The 26,194-nt window shown below is 35.1% G+C and overlaps 1 pseudogene; it reads right to left on the reverse strand.

Moving 5' to 3' along the window:
- Positions 1 to 310: 310 nt before the first annotated feature.
- The window catches only part of LOC149205282 (ATP-dependent 6-phosphofructokinase 3-like), a 45,418-nt pseudogene continuing 19,534 nt past the window's right edge, over positions 311 to 26,194 (reverse strand).

Here is a 26,194-nt window from a genome sequence, read left to right on the forward strand (position 1 = left end):
TCAAGCACCAAAGATTCTAGCAAAGGCCAGGAAAACAACACTAGGAGATAATACGCAAGCCCAACACTTTATGCCAGCTCCCAATAACTCAGAAAACTCTCCCAGTTGTCATTAGTTTGAATGTCTTGCCTAGATATTGATCTCTACTCTAAAAGAATGCCTCACACCTAGCCAATGAAGAAGGGACTCAACTCTAAGTATGTCATTTCCATTTCTCTTTGAAATAATACTCAGCAGAAATAGATAAGTGCCCACGACTCCTTCTATAAAGGTACATGACTACCCTAGCAAACATAGGGTATTCGACCAGTCAGATAAACTTTGAGTTTTCAGAGAGCCATAAGCCAACATCAAGAAGTAACTGGTTTCTTGAGGCATCACGTGAATCCATATTTTTCACACTCTGAGCAACAAGTTCATGTCCAATGCCTTCAGCTACAACTATAACCATGTGTCGATTTTCCTTCAAGCATTTCTCAACAAATTCATAAAGGCCACCTTCACCTTCAAGGTAAAATGGTGATTTCAAGATTAGACAACAATCCACATCCTGACTTGCAAGTGTGGCATACATGGCAAGGTACTCACTGTAGCGACCCATGAGCTTGAAAATGCCTATGCCATTCTTAACACTCTCTGCTTCTAACATGTGCTAAAGTGTTGAATAGCCGCGGGTGGGGATTGAACATGGGTCTCGTGTGCCCAAGTGGGACCTTACCCCAATGGAACTTCGGCTTTACCACCAATGGCCCAATAGCCATTTATGAGCCCGTTGGGATTCCTTGCAATATCGTTGTCAATAGTTTTGGGGATTCCCACAATTGCAACTTTATAAACATGCTTCCGAATTTCCTCATAAATAGCAACTGCTCCTCTTTGGGTTCTATCTCCTCCAATTATATAAACCTGATTAATGCCACGGTCTAGAATGCTGTCAACTATTTTGATGTCTCGTGACCACCCCTTGAAGTGCCAAGAATAGTGCCTCCACGTTTGTGAATATCCTTCACAGTCTTCGATGTTAATGGAATGGTATTGCGAGCATAAAACCCTTTGTATCCTCCCTCAATCCCGATGATCTCTTGAACTCCATGCATATTATATAATCCACATACAATTTCTCGTATGATAGTATTCAACCCCAGACATAATCCACCACATGTTACCACACAAGCACACACTTCATCCATTCTCGAGGACTTGCCCAACAAAAGTGAACTCCTCTTGGGCTATTCAATCACACAACATTATCGTTTGCAACTAAATCATTAGGATTGAAAAATTATTGCATGACAGAGGAATAAGAAGGATTATCCTGCAAGGGGTTTGGATTTTAGTTTTTCTAGGCGTAATAGTTAAGAATCTGTAAAAATAAATATAAGAGTAAGTACACATCATTTCTTGACAAAGTATTCAATAAAATGCATCTCTTTAGAACCTTGTCATACACATTTAATCCAATAGGATTCCGCGTTCATGAAAAACGTCCATGGCTTCCTCCAAGCGTTAGATTCATTATAAACTATGCATTTTTTGAGTTTCAATTAGTTAGAGTTGGGGATAAAGAGTACAAAATGCAATGGCATTGACATGGTAATGGAGTTTAAATTTTTGGGATGTTAATGTTTTCCTCCTTGTATCTAGAGGAATTTGTTAAATGGTCTCATTCATACTCTAAAATATACTCATATAATATGGAGTCCATTGCATTTCACAAAACATATTTCTCTTTTCTCTTAGTAGATTTCAATACATTAAAGTTGTCAAATGTGAACAACAATAGATTGGTATGTTAGAATCACATACAATATATGAGACTATTATCTTAAAAGCATGTAGCACTAGCCATTCTATATACATCAATTGGATAGTATACATCTAACAATAGTGTCAATATGGAGTCGATTGAGACAACTAGGCATCCACTTTGAAAACTAATCTAACATTGTAGATGAAATTTCTAGAGGACACCTAGTATAATAATATGATTAAAATGGTAAGCTAATGTTTATGTGAATGTTCAAAATATTTAAGATGGATTTGGGATGGTTGTTTAGAGATATCTAAAGATATTTGAGGGCGATTAGAAGTGCATGGTAGGCACTTGCTTAGATAGCCATGGGAGAGGATTTAGTAGACCCACATTTATCATCTAAATATTAGAAATAGTAATTTACAAGTATAACAAAAGGAAAACTTGCATCTATCAGTATGCAAAACATGTGTGAGCTGAGTAAGAATTGACCAGACCCTAAGAAGTGATAATAAGTCTTATGTATCATACAGATACTTGAACAAATGGTGAGGATGCGAAGAAATCAAGGTTAAGGAGGGCCATCACAAGGACCTCCAATAAATAACCCATTGCCTTCACCAGAGTTGACTCTCATCTTGCAATCCATAGAGGCAATTAATGAGACTTTAAAACGGCACCAAACAAATGAAGTGGAAGTGGAGCACCCTCCCTCGGGGTTAGGAAATATTGAAGGATTAAGATACTTTGATAGAGGTCCTCCAATTGAGGACATTACTAGGGAGCTCTAGAAGATTAAGCTCCTGGAGTTTGCAGGAGGTCGTGCCAATGAACATGTAGAAGACTGGTTAGAAGGAATGAGAAGGTGCTTCGCACTAAGGGATTACAATTCCAATTAAAAAGCTAAAATAGCAATAGTCCAACTCAGAGATGCTGCTTTGAATTGGTGGGGTAACTTGGAGCATCAACTACACCTCACTGCAGACACAATTACTTGGGAATTATTTGAGGAGAGATTTAGGAAAAAGTACCTGCTAGCATATTATGAAGAACAACATGTAGGAGCCTTCCATGCCCTGGTACAGGGAAATCGTACGATGGAAGAATATGAAATTAGATTCATGGAATTGGTCAAGTATGTCTCCTACATGGAAACTAACCAGTGCCAAGTAGATCGTTTTATTTATGGATTGAACCCTAAGATTAGGGCAATGGTTTGGATGTGGAAACCATCCTCAGTTGCAGAAGCTATGGAACAGGCTCATTATGTAGAAGAACACTTAGACTTAGAGGGTGAAAAAAAAACCATTTTCCACGCCAATCAAGGTTTATGGGGAAGGCCCCTCGTACCTTCCAAAGGGGGGAAGTTTGAGGCCACCACCATATGGAAACAGGGTGTAACCCAGAGCACCAAAAGTGGGGATTTCAATGGTTGCTACTGTAGCTTCACCGGCAGCTTCAAGGGTGCGTTAAAACCAAGGCCATACATGAGGAGAAATAAGTAGGGGCAGGCATCCCAAGGGAAGGAACTCTTTCCAAAGAACTCCACAACATTCGGTTCAAGGTCTACCATGCATCACTTGTTGGGGATGCAGGGTACCTCACTACCAGCATGACTGCCCTGAGTTACAAGCTGGTAACAACCATAGAGAGGGAAAAGCACCAATGAGGGGGGCAAGTAGCCACCATCGAATCTATGCAGCAGTTGATAACCAGCAATTTGAACACCAGTTTGTCATGGTAGAAACCTCAGGTATGATAAACAATGTAAAAGTTAAAATTTTGTTTGATTCTAGTGCTACAGATAGTTTCATTTCACTAGTTGGATTAGAAAAATGTGGGTTGGAAGCCTATGAGCACGATGAATTTAAACAAGTTGAGATGGCTTCTGGGATAAAACAAGCTGTAGGACCTAGTATTGACCAATGTTAGGTAAACCTCGGGGTGTGTATGAATAAGTTGAAGGCATACATCATAGACTTGGGGACGTATGATGTAATTATTGGAATGGACTGACTAGAAGCTCATTGAGCTTTGGTATATTGTTTCAAGCAGAAGGTGATTTGTTTAGATGATGAAGGTAGGCCAATTGAGATTTTTGGAATCAAGAGGGGAGTGTCGCTACGATTCATATCCATGATGAAGGTAAAACGTTATCTCTAACAAGGTTGCAAGCTATATGTGTTCAAGGTTGTAAGTGACTAGAAAGGACACTCCCTAGATCAACATCCAATTTTGTCAGAATTCAAGGATGTTTTTCCTAAGGAATTTCCTGGATTACCTCTTGTAAGGGATATTGATTTCACAATCGACTTAAAACCTGGTGTAGAACATGTATCTAAGACACCCTATAGGATGACAACTCCAGAACTTTGTGAGTTGCAGATGCAGTTAAAAGAGCTCTTAGACTTGGGATTTATTAGAGCTAGTATTTCACCTTGGGGTGCACCAGTGAGTTTTTTCAAGAAGAAGGATGGTTCCTTGTGGCTATTCATAGATTATAGAGACTTAAATAGAGCCACAATAAAGAATAGGTACCCGATACCTCGAATAGATGACCTACTTGATCAAGGGAAGGGAGCAACAGTTTTCTCAAAGATTGATCTACGATCTGGATACCACCAATTGAGGATTAAGGAAGAGGACATCTCAAAAACTACATTTCAAACTTGGTTTGGGCACTATGAGTTTGTAGTTGTTCCATTTGGTTTAACCAATGCACCAACAATATTCATGAGCCTCATAAATGGTGTGTTCAAGAAGTATTTGGACCAATTTGTGCAAGTCTTCCTCGACAATGTTCTTGTGTATTTCGAGAATGAAAAGGAGCATGAAAAGCACCTAAGGGTTGTATTGACTTGCTTAAGGGAAAATCAATTGTATGGGAAATTGTAAAAATGTTCCTTCTTTCAGGAGAAAGTTCATTACCTTCGGCACATCATTTTAGGAGAAGGGATTTTAGTTGACCCGGAAAAGGTGAAGGCCATAATGGATTGGCCAGTACCAAAAGATTCCCATAAGGTACGTAGTTTTATGGGGCTAGCAGGGTATTATCATAGGTTTATAGAAGGGTTTCCAAGGATTGCAAGAGCCATCACCACATTACAACGAAAGGGGGTCAAGTATGAATGGGCATATGAATGTGACACTGCATTCACAGAACTAAAGAGGTTACTAACTAGTGCACCAATCCTTCGAGTACCAAACATGGAAAAAGACTTCACTGTTTGCATCGATGCTTCGGCACAAGGATTGGGTGCAGTATTGATGCAAGAAGGCGGAGTAATAGCTTATGCATCTAGAAAATTGAAGAAACATGAAGAGTTGTATGCTACCCATGACTTAGAATTAGCAGCAGTGATGTTAGCCTTGAAATTGTGGAGACACTACCTCATTGGGAGAAGATTTGAGTTAAGAAAAGATCATCAAAGCCTGAAGCATCTCTTCACTCAAAGGGATTTGAATGCCAGACAAAGGCGCTAGAGCAAATTCATGAGTGAGTATGATTTTGAGATCTCATACATCAAGGGAAAGGAGAATGTGGTGGCAGATGCACTAAGCAGGAGACCACGAACCTTCTCCCTAGTATCCTTAAAGGTAAATTTAAGGGAACATATGTTGGAGAAACTATTTGAAGATAGTTGGTATCTAAAGGTCATCTCAGCACTCCAGAGTGCGAAGCAGATAGAACCAAAGTTTGAGGGATATGTCCTTGAACCAGATGGGCTATTGAGATTTCAAGGGAGAATGTACGTACCTAAGGAAGGGGGTATAAGAAGAACCATCCTCGAAGAGTCACATAGAGCACTCTATTGTGCACATCCTGGAGTAAAGAAGATGTATGCAGACATGAAGAAACTCTTATTTTTGGCAGGCATGAAGCACGACATAGTACACTTTGTCACCAAATGTCTTGAATGTCAATGAGTGAAGGCTGATCATCGCCATCCAGCAGGACTCCTACAACCACATGACATCCCTATATCTAAATGGGAGGTAATTTCCATGGATTTTGTTGTGGGTTTTCCACTCACTTCATATAGGCACAATGCTATATTGGTTATAGTTGATAAATTGACCAAAAGTACCCATTTCATTCCAGTAAGAGACACTTACGATGTTACTGATGTGGCACGAGTGTTTATAAGTGAAGTTATTCGACTACACAGGTTACCCACAAAGATCATTTCTGCTAGAGACTCTCGATTTACTTCTAGGTTTTGGACAAGTTTACAATCAACACTAGGGACTCAGATGAACATGAGCACTACATATCATCCAAAAACAGATGAGCAGATTGAAAGAGTAAATCAGGTTATGGAAGACATGCTTAGGATGTACGTCATGTATAATCAGACTCAGTGGGAAAGGTACTTACCATTGGTAGAGTTTTCCCATAATAACAATTACCACAGTTCAATCGGGATGCCTCCTTATCAAGCTCTATATGGAAGGCCATGTAGGATTCCATTGAGTTGGGAAAAGTTGGAGGACCGAGTAATAGTTGGGCTAGAATTAGTTCAAGAAATGGAGGAACATGTAAAGCAGATTCAACAAAGGTTAAAGGAAGCACAAGATAGACATAAGAGTTATGCTGACTCACATAGGATTGATCACAGTTATGCATTAGGGGACCAATTTTTTATTCGTATCTGACCCAACAAAATCACCATTTGGTTTGGGAAGGGGACGAAGTTGTCACCTCAGTTCATAGGACCTTTAGGATCAAGGAGAAGATTGGATCAGTTCCCTATCATCTTGTACTGCCACCCCATTTGCATAAAACTCATGATGATTTTCATGTATCTATTTTACGACATTATGTTTCTGATGAATCTCACAAATTATATTGGAGGGAATTACAGGTCTCAGACATGGGAACCATAGTGGTCAAACCATTACGCATATTGGACTGTAGGGTTCGACAGCTCAGACGTCACATGGTGGACCAAGTTAAGGTCCAGTGGGACAAGTATAGCCCAAGATCTGCTACCTGGGAGGATGTAGAGACTATACGTCATGACTACCCCTCACTTTTCGAGCATCTGTGATGCCCATTTTGACATAGATAGCTACCTATGCTGAGGCTCTATTTTACAGTTCCATGTTATTTATTTATGAACTCTATGTAATATTGATGCATTTAGTTGGACATGTGAAACTACTTATATGAATCATTAGATGGATTTGGTATTGATGAAGGAAATGTTTGATGTATGGCCTAATGTATAACTTATTGGGTGATGAATTATCTAGTGCATGACTTATCAGAATTATTTTTGTTTCATGTATGGCTCAAATGGATATGATTTATTTAATAAATAACTTAGTGAAATTCTAATCTATTTCCAGTATGAACTGCAAGATTGACATGTGGGTACTAGACTAAATAACATGATGTCTAAGACCACTTATATATATATATATATATATATATATATATATATATACATGTTATTGTTGTTATATAAATGCATGAATTAGAGCTAACCTGCAGATTGGAAAGAACTATATGATATCCAAGAACTATTCTACCGTTGGGGGAAGGTCAAGACATCTCATGAGGAAAGGTATAATGTACATTGTTCTATTACAGTTTATATCTACTGGATATGCACTCTTATGACATGGGTAAAATATGAATGATAGGTGACAACACTACCTGACTGGATTATTCGATGACAAGTATCCAACTAGTGCTGTAGTATGGTCCATATTAGGGCATTGACCCTAGTTGTGAGGAGGGGTGGAGGTATTTCCCATCGTGTGACCTCAAAACCTGGAATCATGGGAGGGAAGTGGTGAACACACTCCCCTAGATGTGTGATGACAATTGCCAGTTGCCTGTTGGAGAAGTTAGGTCGATATAGTCGACGCTTCTGCCATGTTGGTTTTATCATTGGTTAGATTGGTATAGATGATGCCACCATATATAGCAGCAGAGGATGGATAGGGTGGGAATGGAAGTAGGTTGGAAAGGATATGAGGATATAGATCAATTGGAGACTCTTGATGGAACATAATGACATTGTTTGAATTATCAAATTTTACTACTATAACTCTCTCTCTCTCTCTATTTTGATATGCCTTATTTCCAAATTGCTTCGAACTCCTCGTATCTTTCACACTCTAAATTCGGGACAAAGTTTTCTGAAGGAGGAGTGTATGTAATGCCTACTTAATCTTATCATGAAAATTTTACTAGGGTTTAAATCACCTTAAAATATTGACTTATAATTATAAAGAAATATTAGTACATACCTACATTGGTGAAACTGTAAATTTAATACTGATATAAATTTTGTTATTATTCCCAATTTACCTCCCCAAATTTTTAAATTTTGAGAAGACATAGTCCTCTCCAATTAATATCCAAATTATATATATTCATACCTCATTCCCAAAATTTCCTCTCATATTTACTTAGGAGAAGACATGGTCCTCTCCAGTTAATTACCAAATTATATATATTCATACCTCATTCCCTGTTATATACCTAGGGGGGATAATATGGGGTACCAAGGGAGATACCCAAGGTAATAATGTAATAATGGGATGGGCCATAGTAATAAATAAGGTGGTTAACCCATGTCATGTAAGGGACCACAAGTAGTTAATAATAATGTAATGGGCCCATGGTATTAGTTGATGGTATGAGGGAACCATGGTAATGACCCATGATATTGTATGTATGAGGCCTATATAGAGGCTAGAGACCAGGGAAAATTTTAAGAACCCCCCCTAAATTTATATGTATAATAAATGGGTGAATCTCCATGGTATATAGGAAAAATGGAAGGCGATTTTATCAATAATATAATATGTATATATAATTTTTTGGCCAATCTCTCACCAAGCATGGCGAATATTTTACTCAATTATAAAATCTTGTAAGATCTTGGTATTACCATGGGTTATCATAAACCTGGAGCTTAAAAATTACTATTAGTAATCTATAAAAATTAATAAAATTAATAGTTGATTTTTATTTTATTTTTTATTTTAACCAAGCTAAAATGTTTAACATACATTAAATTACAACATCCATTTTTACTCTTGATCCACCCCGAGAGGGATCAAATATTTTTTCACTCTATGCTAGTTTGCATATCACGATATTTGATACCTCTAGGGGGTTAGTAGATCCAGAGTAAAGATGGATCTATGCTGGTATAATTCCCCCATTTAAATAGGCTACATTCCAGGTGAATACCATGGGTCAATACCATGTGCCATTTTTATTTTTATTAATACTAATATTAGGGATAATAATGTTTTTTTCATGGTATTAATCACAATCTAGTCCATGGTATTTGTCCCATAGTATTTTTCCCATAGGTTTCACCTAAATATAAGACATTTTTTGAGTGTTTGTAAATATAAGGTGACTTATGGAGTAAATATAAAAAAATGTTTTATTTGTTTACCATACCTCTTGTTTATTTATATTTTTATTAATTTACCATACCTCTTTTACAAATATGGTATTTGGCCCATAGGATTCACTTAAATAAAACCTGTTTCTTGAGCCTTCATAAATAGAATGAGGGTTATGGACTAAATATAAAAAGAGGTTTTATTTATTTACCATACATCTAGTTTATTTATATTTTTATTTATTTACCATACCTTTTGAGTAAGTATAAAAAGAGGCTTTATTTATTTACCATACCTCCAATTTACTTATATTTTTATTTGTTTACACCCTTGCATGTATATAAGGTGACTTATGGAGTAAATATAAAAAATGTTTTATTTATTTACCATACCTCTCATTTATTTATATTTTTATTAATTTACCATACCTCTTTTATAAATATGGTATTTGGCCCATAGGATTCACTTAAATAAAACCTATTCTTGAAAATGGGCTAATGGATTCACTTAAATAAAATCTAATCTTGAAAATGGGCGAATGGAAGATTGTAACTCCTAATTTCAAGGGCTAAATTTACCTTTTTTACTCTCTCCCTTAAAATAAGGTGGGCTATTTGAGGTGATTTGTAAAAATGTACTATGATACAAATATTCGCCCACTAAAAATTTAAAACCCCTTAATTTCGCCAAAGGGCGAACATTCGCCCCTAAAATTTTCTATGCTAGAGACTCCACTTGGGAGATAGTGAAGTATTATTGTATGAATGGACATATGGCTTGTGGAGTGTTCTCCTTCCTTAAGGAGTGAATGTATGGTGTTGCCCTACCTTAAGGGTTTGATATCAATAAAGTGAAGCATTTTTATATTTGGATCTTATTATTTCTGGGTTTATTTGCATTATCTTATATTTTCATATCAGATCTATAATATTTCTGGGTTAGATCTACAACAAGTGGTATCAGAGCTACAACATTCCCAAAATGTCCTCTCATATTTACTTGGGAGAAGACATGGTCCTCTCCAATTAATTACAAATTTATATATTCATCTCTCATCCCCAAAATTTCTTCTAACATTTACTTGGGATAAGACATGGTCCTCTCCAATTAATTACCAATTTATATATATTCATCTCTCATCCCCAAAATATTTATTTGAGAGAAGACATGGTCCTCTCCAATTAATTACCCAATTTTATATTCATACCACATCCCCAAATGTCCTCTCATGTTTACTTGGGAGAAGAGAAGTCAAATGTAAGGATGAGGGCGAAGTTATGACATTAATTAGAGGTGGTTGAGGTGGAAAAGGGAAGGGGGCATAAAAGGGGAAGGATGAAGGGAGGAGGGGAATTCCCGGGGTCTTGCTTTTGTTTTGGTTTGGTTGTGGTTTTGGAGGATTTGTTTTGGGAGGAAGGTGGAGAAGTGAGAAGGGAGAGAAGGAGAGTATTGTTATCTTGGACACACATTACATCTGGTTGGACTTGGGCTCAAAGGGCTAGGGAACCTGTGGAGGTTTCCTGGACTAGGAAATACTACCTAGTTGGCTGGGAGGTAAATCTAGTTGGTAGTCAAGAGGAGCATCTCAGCAGGATCGGGAGCTCAAGGGCATCTCAACCAAGCTATTGGGACAAGTACTCCTCTATTTATAGATTACTCATGTAAGTGATTGAAATGAAATGATCACTATTTAATTGTAGGAAATAAAATTTAATTGGTAATTTTTTTTTTTTGAAAAGTTGCAAAAATATTATGGCCCAATGATTGTATTTTAAATTGGAGAATTTAGTTCTAGTAGACAACCCTAGGATGGAGCCTCACATGTATAAAGAAGGAAATGAAGCCAATTTTGCATTTCACATTCTAGATACACTTGCAACCTTTGGTTTTGAGGTAAGAAAGAAAATTATTCCACCATCTTTCCTTCGAAATTTTTATTGTGTGTCAATTGATGACCTTGATGTTTTTCTTTTCAAATTTGAAATTTTGTAGCACACTTATGGATATATAGATGATACGCATAAACTTGATTTATTTCTATCCAATTTAAAATGGGTGGATTTAAAATGGTTTAAGGAGTTAGGTGAACATACTATAACATATTGATATGATATACAAAAAATATTTACTATGAAATACCAACCAAATTGTAGGCCTAAAGACTCAAAAGAAGATATCTTTATGATGTTCCAAGGAGGATGAAAGCTTAACATATTACTTAGAAGGGTTAATTTATAATTTACAAAAATCCAAACAAAGTGCTTTAAATCCAAATAGTATTCATACAATTTTTTTAAAAGATACCAGAGATCATGAATTCTTAGATGTACTTAATCTTATGGGAGTAGGTGATATTTCCTATCTACCTTTTAATCAAATTTATGAGTTGTGTAGGAAGTATTCTAAGGGAAGAGGTAAATATGGCAAGGGAGGAAAAGTCACTCTTTCCAAAATCACCAGGTCAACAATAGGAAGTGTGACAAGAGAAAAATTAAGATTTTGTTTTAAGAACTCCAGGAATTACCTCTTAAGTACACTTCGCTCTTATAAAGATACATTAGAATCCAAGAAGAGACAAGAAGAATAAAAACAAGTTTTCTCAAATTTGTTTCCCTAAATGTAGGAAAAAACATCCATTAAGAGACTTTCCATTAGATAATATTCAAATTTGTGGTATATGTCCATATAAGCATTTAACAGAATATTGTCTAACACCAACAAGAGTTGAAGATAATTTATAAAGGAGAAAATAAAGACACACAATCTCTTTATTATGTCACACCTAAAAGACCTTGGTAGCATAGAACACCAAGTATGCATCAAGATCCCATTCAAGTTTCTTGCATGTTATAACTCTAATACTGTATAAGATACATAGAACAGCCTAGTGTTGTTGAAGGCATGCCCTACTGAGAAATTATAAAAACAACATTATGAATAAGGTTGCCGAGGACCTCCTTATGGAAATTAACCTCACTACAATCTTGAACAACACCATCAACCAACCTTTTCTCAAAAATCATTCCAATAACAATATTTTTATCAACCATATAAATAGTAGAAGTACCCACACCAACAACAATTTCATTTTCCTAGTATTCTCAACCTATGCAACAAGTATAGCCTATACATCAACAACAACAAATAACTCAACCACCAAACCTGCAACTACCTTTTTTACCAATTGCCTCCCAAAACTACCCAATTGCCAAACGCAACAATGGAAAGCCCCAATAAAAAAATGGATAAACTTGTTTGTAATGCTGAAGTAGAAACTTTTCCCCACTTATATAATTATTTCTATACAATATATTCACTTAGGATACGTAAATGTGTTGCAAGAGGAATCCCTATTAATTATAGAAGAAGAAGAAGAGGAGGAAAGAAAGCCAATGATCCCTCCTAAGTATGATTTCTTAGATGAATTAGAAAATATTGGTGTCAATATATATATATATATATTTATATATGTATGTATGTATGTATGTATGTATGTATGTATGTATGTACGCAAAGGCAATTAGGTAATTATGTCTTAAGAAAACGAGACAAACAAAAAAAAAGAATCCACCAACTATACAACTCATTGGAAAGTTAGCAAGATCTAATTTCAACAAAAAATATAATAGAAAAACATGTTGATCCAGGCGTGCCAATGGTAACAATTTTTATCAATAATTTTCTAGTTGATATTCTTTAATTGACTTAGGTGTAGCGATCTATGTAATGGCTACGGAAATGATAGAATATGAAAAAAATATGAAAAAAATATTAATGGAACAAATAGAAATTTTTATTTTAAAAAAGATAGATTGGCTTTTAGTCCAAGACCTTTACATTTTTCAGACTTTCTTAGGACCTTCACTGATCATTCCCATCAAAAAGATTTTTTCCCTACACCTAGGATTTCTTTTGGCTACATACTTAAACTAATATCTACCATAAAATCTGCAAAAGACACTTAATAACATAATATATTTGTAATACATCAACCAAGTGTAGAGTGACTTGAGGCTGACAACACAACTTCTAGGTATGCTTTTCTCAGACCTTCAACTTCTTCTAGCACCTCTAGGTTTTTTTTCATATGCTCCACAAATTCTTTTCCTTGGTTGGATTACACTAGTCTCCATATTCGTCTATTTATTCTTTGATCCTTAACTGAGCGTTGCTTCTAATATACTCATCTTGATGTTTAAGATAGATGCCTCCACATCCATGAATGGCTAAAGTTTTTCAAATTTCTTCTGAAGAATTTCACATTTCTTGTCTAGAAGAAACAATTGCACAACCCTTTCCTAGTCTACCAAATTACTTCGTCGATTCATGAGCTCCAACAGGGACAATACCACTTCCATCAACTTATCAATTAATTGGTTTGTACATGCATGATCCAATTTAAGGAATTGTTGGTCTAATGTTTCAATTAAGCCCAACCTGCTAAAAAATTCTCCTAGAATAATAACTACAATATGTCAACTTGTATCACAATTGTAAGACAAAAGCGATAGCCACACAACTTTTGAAGAAGAATAAATAGATGGAGCTCCTCTTGTAAAATGACATTGCTAACTAGAGATTATTAATGCAAGGATTTCCTAATCTATGGAACCTAGGTATCATTCCACTCTAGAACTTCCATTAATGCACAGTTGTTGCAGAGGATTATCACATTTATTTTGAATCAACTAATTCATGAGTACCTCCTGAAGACATCGAGCATATTAATTTGAAATTTCCCTCCTTTCTTTTTGCATATCTCGAGAAACCACCATATGTATCTCCTCTTGGTTTCATGTAAGAGCCTCAGGAAAGTGTCATAAATACATGTGTAATCCATCACCCTTTTCCCATTAAACTTATGTTGTCAATACAATCTACGTTGAAACAAGTATGATATTTGATTTGGGTGATATAAATGAATTTCATTATGGGTATTCCAGCTAATTTTTTGATGACAAAAATCACCATTTTTTCAACCAAGGTGCCGTCTCTTTTCATTAATAATTTGTTTAGAAATCATGGCAACGAGGTGTAAGAGATTTGGCAGTAATATGTATCCATCATGCCTTGATCCAACCTAACTCCTTTGTTTGCTAGCAAATTTTCCTAGTGTTCAAATGGAAAAATATATGAAATAATTTTACCTCCTCAAATTGCCTTAGTTTCATAGAGATCCCTTATAGAATGTTGTGATTAGTATTACTTCGTGTTTCCTTGAGTTTTTAACCTATTTTATTACTAGCATTGAATCTCCAAATACCATCAATTGATGTATTCATTTTTTTATGGTGATTTCGAGCCTTTTCTAAAGAGATAAATATTCTACTTGATTATTCGTCATAATTCCTAGACCCCAAGAAAATTGTATCTCTTTTTGATCATCGGGGCAAAAGATTACCCCTACCACCCTTGCCAACCTGAAAAATATGCAGTCTTTAATCAAGACCTAGGATCTTAGAATTAGTATACATGTCAAAAGCAAATCTTGAATGTGTAATTCAAGACATTATTTTCCCTTTTGATTCATGGGAGTATCCTACAGATTTTACCATCCTTCAACATAAATCTAACTTAGGGAATTCCTTAATACTTGGAAGACCTTGGGGGGCGGGGAATAATGCATTGATTAACTATAGGTTAAGGAGCATGACTATCACAAATTAAAATTAAAAAAATAAAGCCACAATCTATCTCCCTACTAAATCTATAAATCAATTGGAAAATATGTCATGGTTTGAAGAAACAAACTCTAAAGAAGAAATTGTTCAACTTATTTGGTCACTTGCATAAAATGTGAATTTTAAAGAAGGGAATGATGAAGATCTCCTTAATTATTTTATTTCAAACTCATATTTTGTATAATAATTAGAAACTATCAAATTTCCATTAATTATATTTTAGAGAAAAGTTTTGAGAAAACTTCTCCAATGAATTTCCTTATAGTCTTTATTTCAAGCTATATTTCCTGTAAACTTGATGTTATATCCCATATTAAATTCATTATAATATATCCAGAGTAATGTTTAAACATTAGTTATAATTCAAAAAAAAATCTCAAGAAGAACAATTAATTCAATTGTTACAAAAGTAGTCTAAAGCATTCACTTGGAGTTATACATATATGAAAGATATACATCTAGATACATGCATAAATTGTATTTATATATAAGACAATGTCAAACCTATTAGGAAACCTAAATGAGAAATGAATCAAATGATAACATAAATAATAAGAGAACATCTTCAAAATTATTGAAATTAAACTTTATTTGGGTCTATCTCAAATAGTCAATAAGTTTCTCCCTAGGTGATAATACTTAAAAAGAATGGAAAATAGCGAATATGTGTGGACTATTGAGGATTAAACAAAGAAACTTTAATATATAACTTTCCTTTACCCTTCATTGATCAAGTCATGGAAACATTAGTAGGAAATAAATGATTTTTCTTTAATTCAATGAATCATATTAAAATAACTTGACAAGATCAAGATAAGACAAACTTTACAAGTCCTTAGGGGACATATGCCTATAAAGTACTACCTTTTGGACTATGTAATGCATACCTTTTGGACTATGTAATGCATATGCAACATTCCCAAGGGAAGTTTTAGCTTATTTAATTGTTGATTTAATACATGACTATACAGAATTTTAAATGCAAGATTTATGAGTGTATAGAATTTTTTAAAGAAGCTTTAGATAATATAGACAAATTTCTAATAAGATGTATAAACACAAATATAACACTTAATAATACAAATGTTTTATGTTACTAACTGAAGAAATTGTACTCAATCATGGAGTGTCACTTGTAGGCATCAAATTAAATCAAGTCAATAAACAAGTAATCATTATATTACCAATCCTATCATTGCAAGAAGATGTTAAACATTTCTTGGGTTATGTAGGCTATATCAATGATTTCTAGAAACTTTTAGAAAAATATTCTTGTAGTTGTTTAAATTATTTGTAAAAGACATTTAATTTTATTGGAATACTATTTTCAAAATTTCTTTTGAAATGCTTAAAGAAAATCTTCCAACAACATCACTCTTCAATTGGACTTTGCCATTTCACATCTTTATATATGCATATGATATAGCAATAGGAGGAATTTTGAGCCATAAGAAACATCTTGGAACATATGCTACTTATTTCATTAGTAAAAATTTAACTGCAACCGAGTTCAAAAATAATGTTATTGAAAAGGAAATATTGGCAACTATTCATATTATTAATAATTTTCTATATTATTTCACTAGCTATGAATTCTTTGTCCATAAAAAACACTATGCCATCAGGTACTTAATAAATAAACCTATAATTAATGGTAGGATAAAAATATGGCTATTATTGTTTCAAGAATTAAACATTATTTCTCTAGATCAGCCTGGAAAAGAAAATATGGTGGCAAGTTTTGTCTTTGGCATCAATAGTCCTAGTGAGATTTTTCTAGTAAAGGACACTTTCACAGATAAAAAAAATATTTATTATATCTATAACTTTATTTACTATATATATAGACTCTAAATGATTAATGGATATAAGTAATTATTTAACCAAAGGAAAATTACCATTAAAATTTTCACCACCAGAAAAGAAAATAATTATTGGAAATGTGACGAATATTCATGGGTTAAAGGAGATATTTTCTATATTGGACCAAATTTCATAATTAGATGTGCTAGAGAAGATGAAATATTTAATATTTTAAAATCTTGTTATGATGAAAAATGTGGAAGGACTTTTGTAGATAAAAGGACTACTTCATCTAGGATACTATTATCCATCTCCTTTTAAAGTTGCCAAAAGGAATGTCAAAAGTTGTGATAATTGTCAGTGGATAGGTTTACCAATAACAACAAGTGAGATGATTCTTTAGCTACAAGTCCTTGTGGAGCCTTTAAAAAAATGGAATTTATATTTTGTAGGGCTCATTGATCCTATATTAAAAGGAAAAGGATATATATTAGTTTGCTTTGATAATGTTACTGAACGAGTGGAAGCAAAAGCCTTGACATGGGAAACTGACAATCAATAGTCAAATTATTGTTTGAAGATAATTTTGTCAAATTTAGGTTCCTAAGGGAAATTATCACTTACCAAGGAGCATAATTTACTTCTAAGATTGTGCAATGAAGTGTTGAAAGATATAAAATAAAGCATTGGAAGTCTTCCCCTTACCATCCATAGGCCAATGGCTAGGTGGAATCTACAAAAAAGATTTTGGAAGCAATCATGACCAAGAAAATCTAGCTTCATCAAAAAGATTGGGGAAATAGACTTCTAGAAGCCATGTGGACCTAAAGACAACATGGAATAATACTATTAATTTCACTGCCTATGAACCATTAGAAAAATAATCAAGTCTTCCTTCCTATTGAATTTTGAATTCAACTTTTAGAATTGCAATTGATTTAGGAATGGACTTGACTAAAGTACATAAGCAAATAATTATGAAAGTAAATGAGCTAGATGAGATTTAACAAGAAGATTTACAACAATCTAATTTAATTTAGCAACAATAGACAAACTGGCATGATATATATATATATATATATATATATATATATATATATATATATATATATATATATATATCCAATGTTGGTGATCGGGCCTTAATCTTTGATTCAAAATTCAAATATTTTAAGGGAAAATTTACCATCCATTGGCTTGGACCTTATGAAGTTGAATAAGTTCTTTAAAATTGTTTCATAAAGAGAAATACAATAAATGAAGCAAGAGTTTCATCTCTAGCAAATGGCCACAGATTGGAACTCTACACGAAGCCAATTTCTCAAGGAGAATTTACTTTCCTTGTTAATTCAACATGCTAAGATGCAAGTAGTGGGTGAAGGGAGCAATACTTCTACCCCTCTTCAATTTTGAATTTACTTTTCCACAAAAATAATATATATATATATATATATATATATATATATATATATAGGAAAAAGAAAGAAATAATAATTAAAATTTCTAGTTGTGAAAACTAGGTTTCTAGCACAATTTAGACTCGAATTGTTGCTGGAAAACTAGGGAAATAGTTGACAAAAATTCTTAATAAAAATATTTGTTCAGTGATTACCAAATTTACTAAAATATTATAATCTGTTTCAAGAATATAGATGAGAACATCCTAATAATATCAAATCAAAAATCTGTAAAGGGCATTTTCAAGTTTGAATGGTCTCATCATTTACTGTTTATTCCAAACAGACAATTAAGGGTTATTGTTTTTAGATTTTGCAAGTGTTATATTTCCATTTAAAAAATAAAAATTCAATGTTCAAGGAAAATTTTTTTAAATTGATCCAAATCAAAAATAGAAGAGAACAACTTGATCACAAAAATTCTAGGAGGAAAGGAGCCACCTACAACAACCTGATGACACAAATTTCAAAAGGAAAAAAGTTAGGTACAACGAGCAATTGAAGATTACAATATAGAAAATATCAATCAAATTACTATGAAGAATGAAAAATAATTACATGAAGGTCCTAGAATCCATCCAAATTGTAGCAATGAGTATTATCAAAGTTTTGGTAGATTTTTTTTTTTTGTAATGAGAAATTAAATTTAAAAGAGTTTACCTCCATTTTTTGTATTATCAATATTATTTGATTAATATTAATCATGCCTCTAAATGTATTTCAAAAAGTATTTTTCAAATTTTATCTATACCATCATACTCTCAACCTCATTAATCCTTTTAATCATACTTTACATTAAAATCCTCTCCATACATGATTATCACTCTATTACATGATTACATGGTTACATGAGTCACTATACTATTTGTAGCTACTATACTATCCATGATTATCATGCTATTAGTGACTACTATCCTATCCATAGCCACAATATCATCATTACCATAATCCTTTATGTTGTCTCTTGATACTCTTAACATAATAGCACTTGTAATTTTTTTTTCTATGAGAAGTTATCATAATGATAGTTCTCTATATTGTGTTAAAAGAACTAAAAATTCATATTTTGTCACCCTTATTCTATTTCCACCATTTTACTCTTCCACCTTCATTCTACTAATTATCTTTCTTCAAAATCGAATGCATGTTGTTGGTAAGTAATAAGGATCTCTATACAAGGTATTTATACTCAAGGTTTCTCATATAGTGTGTTCCTCATACAAAGTATTTTTGCAAGAAATTTGTCATACATAGAGTTGTTTATACATAGGATTTCTCATACAAAGTGTTCCTCATACAAAGTATTTTTTCAAGCAATATTTTTCATACATAGGGTTGTTTATACACATGGTTTCTCATACAGAGTATTTTTGCAAGATGTTTTGTCACACATAAAGTTATTATACACATGGTCTCATTAAAGGTCTTTCCATACAAAGCTATATGGTGAAAAAAGTATTATGATTTAAAACTTTTGGGGTTGAAATGGTTGGTATAAATTCAAGTGCCATGAAATATTGTAGAGAGTAGAGTGGACTCACAGTTTTGCAAAATTTCGTGGTCATAACCTAGAGGTAATGAACTCAGACATTTGATAGTGAGTGTGCCTAGATGGCTGATTTAACATTTCATATCTTAGAGAATTTGTTGACACATATTGTTTGTTTGCCTTAGGAAGGATGAAATGGTTCAAGAAAAAAGAAATAAATGAGAAACCATGGACACCTTTCCTCATCAATCAAGGAAATGGAAAAATTAGGCTAGAGGATTCTAAGAGTATGGTTAAAAAATCCATGGAAAGTCTTGGTTTTTCTTATACAAACATATATAACATGTGAAGAATGTTTCAGATTTAGTTTTCTTTAACATATTAATCTTTTAATTCATCTAAAGAATGAGAAGCAAATCAACGTGTAATATTATTTGTTATGTATTTTTACTAAGATGGTAAAAGTAATAAAAAATAAATGTGATAGGAGTTTGTATCACCATGGACTGGTTAAGATGATCATTATGCATGAATTTTGAAAGCATAATGTATCATTTCCACGATATCTCTCTCAAATTGATTTTCCAAAGGATGTTAATAAAGAGGATGTACTAGAGGATCTAGAAGATGAGATACATGAAGCCTTTGTACAATCAAATGAGCCATGAAGAAAACCTAATTTAAATAAAGGGAAGCAAAAAACAGAGGCACTTGAAAGATATGTAGTCACATATTAGAGAAAAATAACTTTACACATGGCCAAAACCTCCACAAAGATGATAATAAAGGAAACTGAAAGGAAAAAATGATGTTTGTAGAGGTAGAAAATTGTTGGAAATACTGGGAGGGGGGGTGATTCAGTATTTCTTTTCAATTATTATTTTTATCAGTTAAAACATTTATAATTGGAACACAGAAATAGATAACATGAATAGATGCTTTTATTAATGTGAACTTTGCAATAAATCAAGTACAATATATATATGGTTTCAATCAGTTGCCAAGCACCAACTTGGACTCTTTGTGAGGCTCTAACTTCCAGAGCACCAACTCTCTCTTGTCAAGGCACCAACCTTGAATTTAGGAGCACCGAATCCCAGGACACCAATTCTTTCAGTTTTGAGGCACCAACCTCAAGGGCTTCAACCCTCTTCTGTAAACGTCTAGATCTATTTGGTTGTAATTCTCTGCTCCCAACCCTACTGAACCTATGACTTACTTCTGTCCTCCTATTCCTTCCACCTCTGCCAGAACTTCAGCTTCCTCTATTTCTTACAGTTTGCCAGCACCTCAAACTTTCCCTTGTTCTCTATTTTATATGCCCGATACTCCTAAACTTTGGCTTCTTCTCATTTCCTCTGCGCTCACTTGATCTTTCGGCTTCCTCTGCGCTCACTCTTCGACTTCCTCTGTCTCTTCGGATTCATCAAATTCTTATAGGACATGTTAATGCAGAAGAGACGACGTATTATAATAATATTTCACATTAAAGAAATAACTATATCAGAGAGGCCCCCTTTTTTTTCAACATTCATACAATGGACCCAACATTCTTTATGGCAATCGCGTCACTCCTTTAATCGCAATCGTAGCTTCTGCAGTCGCAACTCTTTGTCTTCATGATATAACATTGTTGATGCCCCTTAACATCCTTTGTCCTCCTGTAACAATATCATAGATTTATATAGTTAGAAATATATAATGGGTGCTCCCACATACCCCGTCACAATCTCAATCACAATCGCAGCTTTCAGGAGGTATTTTATAAGTCATGTCTACAACATTGCCGATGGCCGATTACCGATTGCCCCTACTAGATGCGATATGATTATAAACTATTGTTAATAACTCTGTTGGGTCCATAGCTCCATCGCAATAGGCAGATTTAACATCCCTTAGAGACTAGCGACACAATGGATGCAATATTACATTAGGGCGGTTTATAATGTTACAATGGGTCCGCATACGCATCATAATTAGCATTTTAATCTGGCAAGGCTTTTTAAATAGGTTTACGGTATTGCGACAAACACGATATTATATTACATCATATTGCAATGGTCTCGTGGGTCCATATATATATATATATATATATATATATATATATATATATCGCAATCGCATATTTTATCATGACACGACTTTACACTCTTATGGTATTCCTTAGTGATCCTCCACCATTAATCTTCTCTCTATATCTAACAGCCCTGACTTAACCCAATCAACCCAAAACTATTTGTTGATCCTTCATCGTCGATCATCCCACACTATATCCAAGGGCCTACATACATTTCAAGTCGATAACTTGCAAGAGGAATACCCACTTGATAAAGCGGTTTTCTCTCTCTAGTCTCCTGCCATGCATCGGTCGATGAATGGTATCGGGTGATCAACCCTAAATACCACTTACAGCCTTGAGTTCACCTGATGAACCCACTTACTGCTTATGGAAACTATGCTATTGGCAGTTAACATGGGTCGTCCATCCTCCAGTTTCAACGATATGATTTAATCTTCACCGTCCATTGCCCTTCATTGGTTTCTTGGCTTTTCCTTAGGAATTTTAGGAAACGTATGCATTCTCTGTTATAGTCAGCTATTCTCGGTCTTCCTCTATTCCACTATAAAAATCAATTGCACCTGCTTTTGGCTGATCCTTCCATCCATTCACATGGAAATCCCAATTTATACATGCCTAGATCCAATATAACGCTCTTGGTCTGACAACTTCCAATATTATCTGCCCTGATATGTTCCTCTTTGCTTCTTTTGATGAATTATTCCTCTTAGCTCTTCTTAGGCATACATTACATGCGATAATCCTGATATGGTTCCTCCGATGTGGCTCCTCCTCAATCTTCTGCTCTTACACTTGCTTCTCTTCTCTGTTTTTGTAGCTCTGCTCTGATAGCTCCTCGGCTTCATATTGCCATTAATGACAATCTATATCAACAATCTCCTCCTTTGTCATTGATGGCAATATTCTTCTTCTCTCCCCCTTTGAAATCAATGCAAAGGAGTGCACGAGGACTCCCCTTGTCGAGCTGCTCCCCCTGTCCTGCAACATATTTATGAATCAACTTAAGTGATGCTGATATGAAAATCACTCTTGAGTGATCTCAGTTAAATAATTTACGAATGAAGGTATTACAGACTCATGTGATGGTGTGAGTCTATGTTATTTTAGGCAACGGATCAATCAGATTGCAAAATACACAAACACTAGAAAATGGAAAATAGTAAGGAAAAAACAGTAAGAAAATGCAAGAACACAACAATTAATAAGGATTTCACCTTATTCTCCAGGGCTACATCTCTGGTCCAGCTCTTAATGGTGGCCTTCTTTTATTGTGTCTTTAAAGCAAAGATTTACAATGAGGAGCTTAATTTGAGTCTCCTGAAACAGAGGATGTTGGTAGGGTTGTTCTTGGATTCCCCAAGCCACTAGAGTGCACAGACTCTTTTCCTTACCAGATCTTGACCTCTCTAGTCTTTAATGGGAGGATCCCAACGTGGTGCTCAATTCCCGACAGATCCTCTCAGGGATTGCTTGAACCTCTCAAGCTTTCTATCTGCTCAATGCTGCCTTATGCTGTAGGTCAGCTTGACTCTCTGTCTTTTCAGTTCTTGCTTTGTTATCTTTTCTTTGCTCTCGCTTTCTCTATCTCCGTTCTCTTTTTTCCCGTGTTCTATTCTCTGTCTGTTCATGGCTAAAAGCTAATTTGTCTTATGATTTCTCACTTCCTCTTCCGCCCCTTTGGTTCGCCTAATGCTGTTTGCTTGGAGTTCCCTGTCTCTGCATCTTCGCCAACGTCTCACAGGGAGTGGCCACTTTTCCTCTCACGAACTATGCCAGATCTTCCTCAATGATTCAATTTTTTCAGTTACACTATGGAATGAGTCATCCGCCAACTCAATGGTAAAATCAGATTTCAAACTTCTCTATGCCGTGGCTTATTGCCCCTGTCAAATCCAGTTTCTCCATCGGGTGCAATCTCCACCATCAGATCTGGGGCCCCTAGATCCTACGACATTTGCTCATTTCATGCGGTTGACTTGCTTGACCGTTAGCACGCGATGAGCGGTGGTTTTCTCCCTCATTCGCCTGCCACGAGTCGGGCGCTGAATGGAATCGCTCGTTTTTCTCCAAATCCACTTACCTCCCAAAGGTGCCCCCAATATACTGCCAGTTTTGGAGCACGGGACCCGCTTTTCACCTTAGCACTTTCCCCATGGTTTTCCCAGCTTCCATGCGACCGAGTGCTTCGGGGATTTTCCTTCTCGAGGGTTTTTTCCCAGCGATGCGTGATTAGCATATCAAAAAATGCCCTCTATTTCCCAATCCGGGCTTCCCAAGTGCCTGTTTTTCCTCTTGTGTGGTCTCCATGGGCCTCAGTCAACGCGTTTTGACCGAGGTCCTCATCGTTCCTCGCTGGCTGCAAACTGCCATTGTTTAGAGGTCTTCCTGATTGCTCTGTGCTCATAATCCGAAGTATGTCTTATTTTGATACAGCCATGGCTCTTTAATAATCTTCGTGGATCCAATTCAGATCACGGACTTCCCACTGAAGAAGATTTTAGACCACCAAAAGTTGGTTTTCAAGCATCGGCTAAGTGAGGATACAATTGTCTTACTTGTCCAATCTCTATCCACTTTGCACTGCTTGGCTTTGAACCCTTGAGCCCAACTCTCAGGTACTCAACATCTCCCCTACACATTGTCCTCACCTTCCTATCCAGAATTATGTCTTCCTGCAATTCATTAAGATATTCAGGTAGCAGGTCATCAATAGAAGGAAATTGACTCTGCTCTTTGGGATCCTCAATCAGTGAGGGTTCAAACAATCTAAAGCAATCTGCATTCACAACTGAGTAGATGTGCATGTAAGCTAGCATATCAAGGCGAAAAGCATTCTCACTAATCTTCTCAAGTATTTTAAAAGGTCCATACTTGATAGGCTTTAGCTTTTTATATTCACCTTGCATCCTGTCCTTGTTGATGTACAGCCAGACTTGGTCACCAACTTGGAAACTATGCTCCATCCAATGCTTGTCATGCCTTTCCTTGTATTTGGCTTGGCTCTTTTCCAGCTGTTCCTGTATTGCCTGGTGGATCTCTTGGATCTATTCAATGAACCTAGTTGCGCTATCCACATCACTATGTCCCTCAACTACGATGTCTTTACCAAAGACAAAATACGAAGGAGACCTTGGTGTGAAACCAAAACAGGTCTCAAAAGAAGATCTCTGTGTAGAAGAATGTTTTGCTCTGTTGTAAGCATGCTGCACATAACACAAATGTTCATCCCAAAGCTTAGGATGTTTGCTGCAATATCCTCTGAGTAACTAGATCACTGTCATGTTAACTACTTCTATATGGCCATCAATTTGTGGATGAACAGTTGTGCTTTTCTTTTGTTTAGTGTCCATCAGTTCCCATGGACTTGACCAAAACTTCACCACAAATTGGGTGTCTTGATCAGATACAATGGAAGTGGGTAATCCAAAATGAACCCATACATGTTCAAAGAACCGTTTTGCAGTTTGTTCAGCTGTAATTTGTTTATTACAAGGTATCAAAATACTCATTTTGCTTAACCTATCCACAACAACATATAGGTAATCATGACCTTTCCTAGATTCAGGTAGTCCTCCAACAAAATCCATGGAAACACTTTCCAAAGGGTGAGAAGGAACTGGTAATGGAGTGGACAAGCCTAGTTTTCTATTGTTGGGCTTGCTTTTAGAACACATAGTACACCCTCTTACATATCTAGAAATTGTCTCATTCATTTTTTGCCAATAACAAAATCTTTGCAACTGTGCAGCTATTTTACTTACCCCAAAGTGACCTGATTTTAGAGAAGTGTGTGCTTCTTGAATGATCTTTACTCTTTCAGTTTCTGGAATGCATAACTTCCCACAATGGTACAAGAGTCAGTCCTTTACATGATAGTCCAATTCTTCTACTCTTTTGCCTTGACTTAAAGTTGCATATACATCTTTAAAGTCTATGTCTTGAGAATATTGTTCAATGTAACTTTCATGTAACACAGAATTATGCCTAAGTATAGTAGATGCATTTATAATGGGTTTTAATAACATGTTTGCAACTTTATTGTGTATACCCTTTTTATATTTGATGACTAAATGAAACTGTTGTAGAAAACCCATACATCTATAGTGTCTTGATTGCTGCAACTTAGTTTGGGAGTGTATATATTGAAGTGGTTGATGATTAATATGTATGACTGTCTCTTTGCCCATTAAGTAATGTTTCCACTTTTTCACACTCTGCACTGATGCATACAATTCTTTATCATATGTAGGATAGTTAAATACTGCAGAATTAAATGTCTCAGAATGATAACATATGGGTTTACCGTGTTGTGTCAACATTGCTCCCATGGCATAGTCATTGGCATCTATTTGGATCTCAAACGACCTTTGAAGATAAGGCAGTGTTAGTACAGGTGCTATACTAATCTTTTCTTTCAAGGTGTCGAAGGCTTTCTACTATTTGCCTCCCCATTGAAACACCTTGTTCAATCCTGTTAAAGCATGTAAGGGAGCTGCAATTAAGGAAAAGTTAGAAATGAACTTCCTCCAATATTGTGTTGCTCCTAGGAATCTT

This window comes from Pinus tabuliformis, chromosome 1_2 (genome assembly GCF_031772625.1).
Source record: "Pinus tabuliformis cultivar Carrire ecotype Pingquan chromosome 1_2, CPIR1, whole genome shotgun sequence".
Classification (NCBI taxonomy): Eukaryota; Viridiplantae; Streptophyta; class Pinopsida; order Pinales; family Pinaceae; genus Pinus; species Pinus tabuliformis.